The sequence below is a fragment of the Carassius auratus genome, unplaced genomic scaffold (assembly GCF_003368295.1).
Source record: "Carassius auratus strain Wakin unplaced genomic scaffold, ASM336829v1 scaf_tig00215912, whole genome shotgun sequence".
NCBI lineage: Eukaryota > Metazoa > Chordata > Actinopteri > Cypriniformes > Cyprinidae > Carassius > Carassius auratus.
In genome coordinates this window covers 3057-11427 of record NW_020528306.1, presented here as the reverse complement: position 1 = coordinate 11427, position 8371 = coordinate 3057, and the positions used below count along the sequence as shown (strand labels likewise).

At 42.0% G+C, this 8371-nt stretch overlaps 8 non-coding genes across 8 annotated transcripts; all 8 read right to left on the bottom strand.

Moving 5' to 3' along the window:
* Nucleotides 1–328: 328 nt before the first annotated feature.
* Nucleotides 329–422, bottom strand: trnai-uau (transfer RNA isoleucine (anticodon UAU)). The gene is made up of 2 exons: nt 385–422; nt 329–364 (listed from the first exon to the last, which is right to left on the bottom strand). It is a non-coding gene; the product is annotated as a tRNA-Ile (tRNA).
* Nucleotides 423–1256: 834 nt separating this feature from the next.
* On the bottom strand, nt 1257–1350 carry trnai-uau (transfer RNA isoleucine (anticodon UAU)). The gene is made up of 2 exons: nt 1313–1350; nt 1257–1292 (listed from the first exon to the last, which is right to left on the bottom strand). It is a non-coding gene; the product is annotated as a tRNA-Ile (tRNA).
* Nucleotides 1351–2292: 942 nt separating this feature from the next.
* On the bottom strand, nt 2293–2386 carry trnai-uau (transfer RNA isoleucine (anticodon UAU)). Its single transcript has 2 exons — nt 2349–2386; nt 2293–2328 (listed from the first exon to the last, which is right to left on the bottom strand). It is a non-coding gene; the product is annotated as a tRNA-Ile (tRNA).
* Nucleotides 2387–2703: 317 nt separating this feature from the next.
* On the bottom strand, nt 2704–2797 carry trnai-uau (transfer RNA isoleucine (anticodon UAU)). The gene is made up of 2 exons: nt 2760–2797; nt 2704–2739 (listed from the first exon to the last, which is right to left on the bottom strand). It is a non-coding gene; the product is annotated as a tRNA-Ile (tRNA).
* Nucleotides 2798–3632: 835 nt separating this feature from the next.
* trnai-uau (transfer RNA isoleucine (anticodon UAU)) lies at nt 3633–3726 on the bottom strand. The gene is made up of 2 exons: nt 3689–3726; nt 3633–3668 (listed from the first exon to the last, which is right to left on the bottom strand). It is a non-coding gene; the product is annotated as a tRNA-Ile (tRNA).
* Nucleotides 3727–4100: 374 nt separating this feature from the next.
* trnai-uau (transfer RNA isoleucine (anticodon UAU)) lies at nt 4101–4194 on the bottom strand. Its single transcript has 2 exons — nt 4157–4194; nt 4101–4136 (listed from the first exon to the last, which is right to left on the bottom strand). It is a non-coding gene; the product is annotated as a tRNA-Ile (tRNA).
* Nucleotides 4195–4511: 317 nt separating this feature from the next.
* trnai-uau (transfer RNA isoleucine (anticodon UAU)) lies at nt 4512–4605 on the bottom strand. Its single transcript has 2 exons — nt 4568–4605; nt 4512–4547 (listed from the first exon to the last, which is right to left on the bottom strand). It is a non-coding gene; the product is annotated as a tRNA-Ile (tRNA).
* A 1352-nt stretch (nt 4606–5957) lies between these two features.
* trnai-uau (transfer RNA isoleucine (anticodon UAU)) lies at nt 5958–6051 on the bottom strand. Its single transcript has 2 exons — nt 6014–6051; nt 5958–5993 (listed from the first exon to the last, which is right to left on the bottom strand). It is a non-coding gene; the product is annotated as a tRNA-Ile (tRNA).
* Between the last annotated feature and the right edge of the window lie 2320 nt (nt 6052–8371).

Genomic DNA, 8371 nt, shown 5'->3' with positions numbered 1-8371 from the left:
CCCAGAAAAAAGAAAAATGTTTGTACAAAATAGTTTTGAGTTTGTACAGTCAAAGGTAGACACTGCTATTATTTTGAACACACCCCTTTCAACTAATTGCCCAATTGCACAGCCTTAAGAGCGTGCATATCATGAATGCTGGGTCTTGTTTGTTTTCTGACAATCTACTGAACCTACTGGTAACTTGTTTGCCACGTAGCAATAAAAAATATACTAAAAACCTTTATTATTCTGGTTAGTCACATTGTACTGCTATTATTTTGAACAATACTGTATGTTAGGCTGTGAAGTCCATTGCTACTGAAATGTCTCTCGCTTTCTAAATCCTTGCTCCAGGTGAGGCTCGGACTCACAACCTCGGCATTGCTCTGCTGTATACTGTCTTATAAGTACCGCGCGCTGACCGATTGCGCCACTGGAGCTGACATCTTGGTCCGCCATTGTAGTTTTTTACCGATTGCACTACTGGAGCTGACTACAATGACCAGCTGATTACTGTCTTATAAGTAACGCACGCTGATGCCACTGGAGCTGGTGACAGAACCTTGCTTGAAGATGGGCATTCTTTACTAAGCTGGTTTCAATGAGACTCATCTTTCAGAACACCCTGTGAACTTTCTTCTAACTGATTAAAGATATCTGATTTTCAATGTATATTTATTATCTTAATTTCAACTGATTGTATATGTTAGGCTGTGAAGTCCATTGCTACTGAAATGTCTCTCGCTTTCTAAAACCTTGCTCCAGGTGAGGCTCGAACTCACAACCTTGGCATTGCTCTGCTGAATACTGTCTTATAAGTACCCCTCGCTGACCGATTGCGCCACTGGGGCTGACATCTTTGACGCCATTGTAGTTTTTGACCGATTGCGCTACTGGAGCTGTTGACTCGAATACATATTACCAAAGACTAACTGATTACAGACATCTGCTCTTCAACCAGTCTTTAATATTAAGCCATGACCTTAGCTGGTGATTGATTGTTTGATTGATTACTGTCTTATAAGCATCGCGCTCACCGCTTGCACCACTGGAGCTGATGACTAGTTGAGACATTGTACCTTTTGACCAAATGCACTACTGGAGCTGTTGACTCAACCGCATATTACTGAACAGTATGGTCTTTAATCTGACTGATTTTCAAAACTACACCGTGATCTTTCTTCTAGGTAAAAACACGAATCTTGATTTCAACTGATTGTATATGTTAGGCTGTGACCTCCATTGCTACTGAAATGTCTCGCTTTCTAAAACCTTGCTCCAGGTGAGGCTCGAACTCACAACCTCGGCATTGCTCTGCTGAATACTGTCTTATAAGTACCGCGCACTGACCGATTGCGCCACTGGGGCTGAAAACTTTGTGCGCCATTGTAGTTTTTGACCGATTGCGCTACTGGAGCTGTTGACTCGAATACATATTACCAAAGGCTAACTGATTACAGACATCTGCTCTTCAACCAGTCTTTAATATTAAGCCATGACCTTAGCTGGTGATTGATTGTTTGATTGATTACTGTCTTATAAGCATCACGCTCACCGCTTGCACCACTGGAGCTGATGACTAGTTGAGACATTGTACCTTTTGACCAAATGCACTACTGGAGCTGTTGACTCAACCGCATATTACTGAACAGTATGGTATTTAATCAAACTGATTTTCAAAACTACACCGTGATCTTTCTTCTAGGTAAAAACACGAATCTTGATTTCAACTGATTGTATATGTTAGGCTGTGACCTCCATTGCTACTGAAATGTCTCGCTTTCTAAAACCTTGTTCCAGGTGAGGCTCGGACTCACAACCTCGGCATTGCTCTGCTGAATACTGTCTTATAAGTACCGCGCGCTGACCGATTGCGCCACTGGGGCTGAAAACTTTGTGCGCCATTGTAGTTTTTGACCGATTGCGCTACTGGAGCTGTTGACTCGAATACATATTACCAAAGACTTACTGATTACAGACATCTGCTCTTCAACCAGTCTTTAATATTAAGCCATGACCTTAGCTGGTGATTGATTGTTTGATTGATTACTGTCTTATAAGCATCACGCTCACCGCTTGCACCACTGGAGCTGATGACTAGTTGAGACATTGTACCTTTTGACCAAATGCACTACTGGAGCTGTTGACTCAACCGCATATTACTGAACAGTATGGTATTTAATCAGACTGATTTTCAAAACTACACCGTGATCTTTCTTCTAGGTAAAAACACGAATCTTGATTTCAACTGATTGTATATGTTAGGCTGTGACCTCCATTGCTACTGAAATGTCTCGCTTTCTAAAATCTTGCTCCAGGTGAGGCTCGAACTCACAACCTCGGCATTGCTCTGCTGAATACTGTCTTATAAGTACCGCGCGCTGACCGATTGCGCCACTGGAGCTGACATCTTAGTTCGCCATTGTAGTTTTTTAGCGATTGCACTACTTGAGCTGACCACATTGACCAGCTGATTACTGTCTTATAAGTAACGCACGCTGATGCCACTGGAGCTGGTGACAGAGCCTTGCTTGAAGATGGGCATTCTTTACTAAGCTGGTTTCAATGAGACTCATCTTTCAGAACACCCTGTGAACTTTCTTCTAACTGATTAAAGATATCTGATTTTCAACGTATATTTATTATCTTAATTTCAACTGATTGTATATGTTAGGCTATTAACTCAATTACTACTGAAATATCTCTCGCTTTCTAAAACCTTGCTCCAGGTGAGGCTCGAACTCACAACCTCGGCATTGCTCTGCTGAATACTGTCTTATAAGTACCGCGCACTGACCGATTGCGCCACTGGGGCTGAAAACTTTGTGCGCCATTGTAGTTTTTGACCGATTGCGCTACTGGAGCTGTTGACTCGAATACATATTACCAAAGGCTAACTGATTACAGACATCTGCTCTTCAACCAGTCTTTAATATTAAGCCATGACCTTAGCTGGTGATTGATTGTTTGATTGATTACTGTCTTATAAGCATCACGCTCACCGCTTGCACCACTGGAGCTGATGACTAGTTGAGACATTGTACCTTTTGACCAAATGCACTACTGGAGCTGTTGACTCAACCGCATATTACTGAACAGTATGGTATTTAATCAAACTGATTTTCAAAACTACACCGTGATCTTTCTTCTAGGTAAAAACACGAATCTTGATTTCAACTGATTGTATATGTTAGGCTGTGACCTCCATTGCTACTGAAATGTCTCGCTTTCTAAAACCTTGTTCCAGGTGAGGCTCGGACTCACAACCTCGGCATTGCTCTGCTGAATACTGTCTTATAAGTACCGCGCGCTGACCGATTGCGCCACTGGAGCTGACTTCTTAGTTCGCCGTTGTAGTTGTTTACCGATTGCACTACTTGAGCTGACTACATTGACCAGCTGATTACTGTCTTATAAGTAACGCACGCTGATGCCACTGGAGCTGGTGACAGAACCTTGCTTGAAGATGGGCATTCTTTACTAAGCTGGTTTCAATGAGACTCATCTTTCAGAACACCCTGTGATCTTTCTTCTAACTGATTAAAGATATCTGATTTTCAACGTATATTTATTATCTTAATTTCAACTGATTGTATATGTTAGGCTATGAATTCAATTGCTACTGAAATATCTCTCGCTTTCTAAAACCTTGCTCCAGGTGAGGCTCGAACTCACAACCTCGGCATCGCTCTGCTGAATACTGTCTTATAAGTACCGCGCGCTGACCGATTGCGCTACTGGAGCTGTTGACTCGAATACATATTACCAAAGACTAACTGATTGCAGACATCTGCTCTTCAAACAGTCTTTAATATTAAGCCTTGACTTTAAATGGTGATTGATTGTTTGATTGATTACTGTCTTATAAGCATCGCGCTCACCGCTTGCACCACTGGAGCTGATGACTAGTTGAGACATTGTACCTTTTGACCGAATGCACTACTGGAGCTGTTGACTCAACCGCATATTACTGAACAGTATGGTATTTAATCAAACTGATTTTCAAAACTACACCGTGATCTTTCTTCTAGGTAAAAACACGAATCTTGATTTCAACTGATTGTATATGTTAGGCTGTGACCTCCATTGCTACTGAAATGTCTCGCTTTCTAAAATCTTGCTCCAGGTGAGGCTCGAACTCACAACCTCGGCATTGCTCTGCTGAATACTGTCTTATAAGTACCGCGCGCTGACCGATTGCGCCACTGGAGCTGACAACTTAGTTCGCCATTGTAGTTTTTTACCGATTGCACTACTTGAGCTGACTACATTGACCAGCTGATTACTGTCTTATAAGTAACGCACGCTGATGCCACTGGAGCTGGTGACAGAACCTTGCTTGAAGATGGGCATTCTTTACTAAGCTGGTTTCAATGAGACTCATCTTTCAGAACACCCTGTGAACTTTCTTCTAACTGATTAAAGATATCTGATTTTCAACGTATATTTATTATCTTAATTTCAACTGATTGTATATGTTAGGCTATTAACTCAATTACTACTGAAATATCTCTCGCTTTCTAAAACCTTGCTCCAGGTGAGGCTCGAACTCACAACCTCGGCATTGCTCTGCTGAATACTGTCTTATAAGTACCGCGCGCTGACCGATTGCGCCACTGGGACTGACCTCTTTGTGCGCCATTGTAGTTTTTGACCGATTGCGCTACTGCAGCTGTTGACTCGAATACATATTACCAAAGACTAACTGATTACAGACATCTGCTCTTCAACCAGTCTTTAATATTAAGCCATGACCTTAGCTGGTGATTGATTGTTTGATTGATTACTGTCTTATAAGCATCACGCTCACCGCTTGCACCACTGGAGCTGATGACTAGTTGAGACATTGTACCTTTTGACCAAATGCACTACTGGAGCTGTTGACTCAACCGCATATTACTGAACAGTATGGTCTTTAATCAGACTGATTTTCAAAACTACACCGTGATCTTTCTTCTAGGTAAAAACACGAATCTTGATTTCAACTGATTGTATATGTTAGGCTGTGACCTCCATTGCTACTGAAATGTCTCGCTTTCTAAAATCTTGCTCCAGGTGAGGCTCAAATTCACAACCTCGGCATTGCTCTGCTGAATACTGTCTTATAAGTACCGCGCGCTGACCGATTGCGCCACTGGAGCTGACATCTTAGTTCGCCATTGTAGTTTTTTACCGATTGCACTACTTGAGCTGACTACATTGACCAGCTGATTACTGTCTTATAAATAACGCACGCTGATGCCACTGGAGCTGGTGACAGAACCTTGCTTGAAGATGGGCATTCTTTACTAAGCTGGTTTCAATGAGACTCATCTTTCAGAACACCCTGTGAACTTTCTTCTAACTGATTAAAGATATCTGATTTTCAACGTATATTTATTATCTTAATTTCAACTGATTGTATATGTTAGGCTATGAACTCAATTGCTACTGAAATAGCTCTCGCTTTCTAAAACCTTGCTCCAGGTGAGGCTCGAACTCACAACCTCGGCATTGCTCTGCTGAATACTGTCTTATAAGTACCCCTCGCTGACCGATTGCGCCACTGGGGCTGACATCTTTGACGCCATTGTAGTTTTTGACCGATTGTGCTACTGGAGCTGTTGACTCGAATACATATTACCAAAGACTAACTGATTACAGACATCTGCTCTTCAACCAGTCTTTAATATTAAGCCATGACCTTAGCTGGTGATTGATTGTTTGATTGATTACTGTCTTATAAGCATCGCGCTCACCGCTTGCACCACTGGAGCTGATGACTAGTTGAGACATTGTACCTTTTGACCAAATGCACTACTAGAGCTGTTGACTCAACCGCATATTACTGAACAGTATGGTCTTTAATCAGACTGATTTTCAAAACTACACCGTGATCTTTCTTCTAGGTAAAAACACGAATCTTGATTTCAACTGATTGTATATGTTAGGCTGTGACCTCCATTGCTACTGAAATGTCTCGCTTTCTAAAATCTTGCTCCAGGTGAGGCTCGAACTCACAACCTCGGCATTGCTCTGCTGAATACTGTCTTATAAGTACCGCGCGCTGACCGATTGCGCCACTGGAGCTGACATCTTAGTTCGCCATTGTAGTTTTTTACCGATTGCACTACTTGAGCTGACTACATTGACCAGCTGATTACTGTCTTATAAGTAACGCACGCTGATGCCACTGGAGCTGGTGACAGAACCTTGCTTGAAGATGGGCATTCTTTACTAAGCTGGTTTTAATGAGACTCATCTTTCAGAACACCCTGTGATCTTTCTTCTAACTGATTAAAGATATCTGATTTTCAACGTATATTTATTATCTTAATTTCAACTGATTGTATATGTTAGGCTATGAACTCAATTGCTACTGAAATATCTCTCGCTTTCTAAAACCTTGCTCCAGGTGAAGCTCGAACTCACAACCTCGGCATTGCTCTGCTGAATACTGTCTTATAAGTACCGCGCACTGACCGATTGCGCCACTGGGGCTGAAAACTTTGTGCGCCATTGTAGTTTTTGACCGATTGCGCTACTGGAGCTGTTGACTCGAATACATATTACCAAAGACTAACTGATTACAGACATCTGCTCTTCAACCAGTCTTTAATATTAAGCCATGACCTTAGCTGGTGATTGATTGTTTGATTGATTACTGTCTTATAAGCATCACGCTCACCGCTTGCACCACTGGAGCTGATGACTAGTTGAGACATTGTACCTTTTGACCAAATGCACTACTGGAGCTGTTGACTCAACCGCATATTACTGAACAGTATGGTATTTAATCAAACTGATTTTCAAAACTACACCGTGATCTTTCTTCTAGGTAAAAACACGAATCTTGATTTCAACTGATTGTATATGTTAGGCTGTGACCTCCATTGCTACTGAAATGTCTCGCTTTCTAAAACCTTGTTCCAGGTGAGGCTCGGACTCACAACCTCGGCATTGCTCTGCTGAATACTGTCTTATAAGTACCGCGTGCTGACCGATTGCGCCACTGGAGCTGACATCTTAGTTCGCCATTGTAGTTTTTTACCGATTGCACTACTTGAGCTGACTACATTGACCAGCTGATTACTGTCTTATAAGTAACGCACGCTGATGCCACTGGAGCTGGTGACAGAACCTTGCTTGAAGATGGGCATTCTTTACTAAGCTGGTTTCAATGAGACTCATCTTTCAGAACACCCTGTGAACTTTCTTCTAACTGATTAAAGATATCTGATTTTCAACGTATATTTATTATTGTGACCGAGCGTTCGTGCAGGGTCCGCCTAAACACTTAGTAATAAGAAAACAATAAAACGAGAGAGTCTGAACTCTTATGGACTTTTTATTATTCGTCACCAACCAGGGAGAACTCAAAAACCCGCGACACTCCAGCGCAGAAAAGTGCGCATGCCCATTGCCTATCTACGGCAAGCCCCGAGGGGATAAACGCATTACACACACACACATATAAAGAGCGCCCATACATCCAGAATTAGAGCCATATAACAGAATCAAATAAAGTTTGTTACATACGTCCCCCCCTTACAAAATAAACGTCCCCGTTTATGTGCCAGAATAACAGTCAGAAACAATAAACATCTGTGTACAATAAGACACTAAACAAAACACAGAGCACCTTTTTAACATGATGGCAACAAGCCAATGAAAAGAACAACATTACCCCTTTATATATTTATCTTTCTTTTTTTTTTTTTTTTTTTGTTCTAACTCATTCCTCTTACCATGTTTCTTCTTTTAATTTACAGGTAACTTTCCCTCAATTTTCAAAGGATTTTTTTTTTTTTTGTTGCATAGAACAAGAGGCACAGCAATACAACAAATTCTTATTAACCCCTTCCCATACACAAGAGGCAGAGTTATTTCAATAAAGAACAAAATCCTTCAAATGACCAGGAGGTCTACGAACTCTCCCAGTCTTACTAACATTTGGCTCAGACTCCTTAACCGAACACTGTGAGTCAGACAAAGTACTCAGATCTTTCTGGGGAGAAACAAACTTTGCTTCACCAGAAACTTCAGACCCCAGGGGAATTGACTCACGCTGCGAGTCTGGAACGTCGGACAGTGTCCGAATCTGTGACAAGGAAGAAACAGGTAATGTGTACGGCCGCACCCTATTATAATGCACTACCTGTGCCCTCTTACCAGCATCAAAAGGATTTACAATCCGATAAGTCAGTCCCAGCTCACCACATGAGTCCATGACTTGCACAATTTTATAAGGTCCCGTCCAATGGGGTGCCAGTTTCATGCGACTCTCCACCGGGTTGTGGAGCCACACCATGGCACCTACATCATAAGGCCGGTGACGCAAGCCAACATCGTCGTACAGTTTTTGACGGTCATGGGCTGCCTCACTGTGCATCCGTGCACTGCTAAAGGC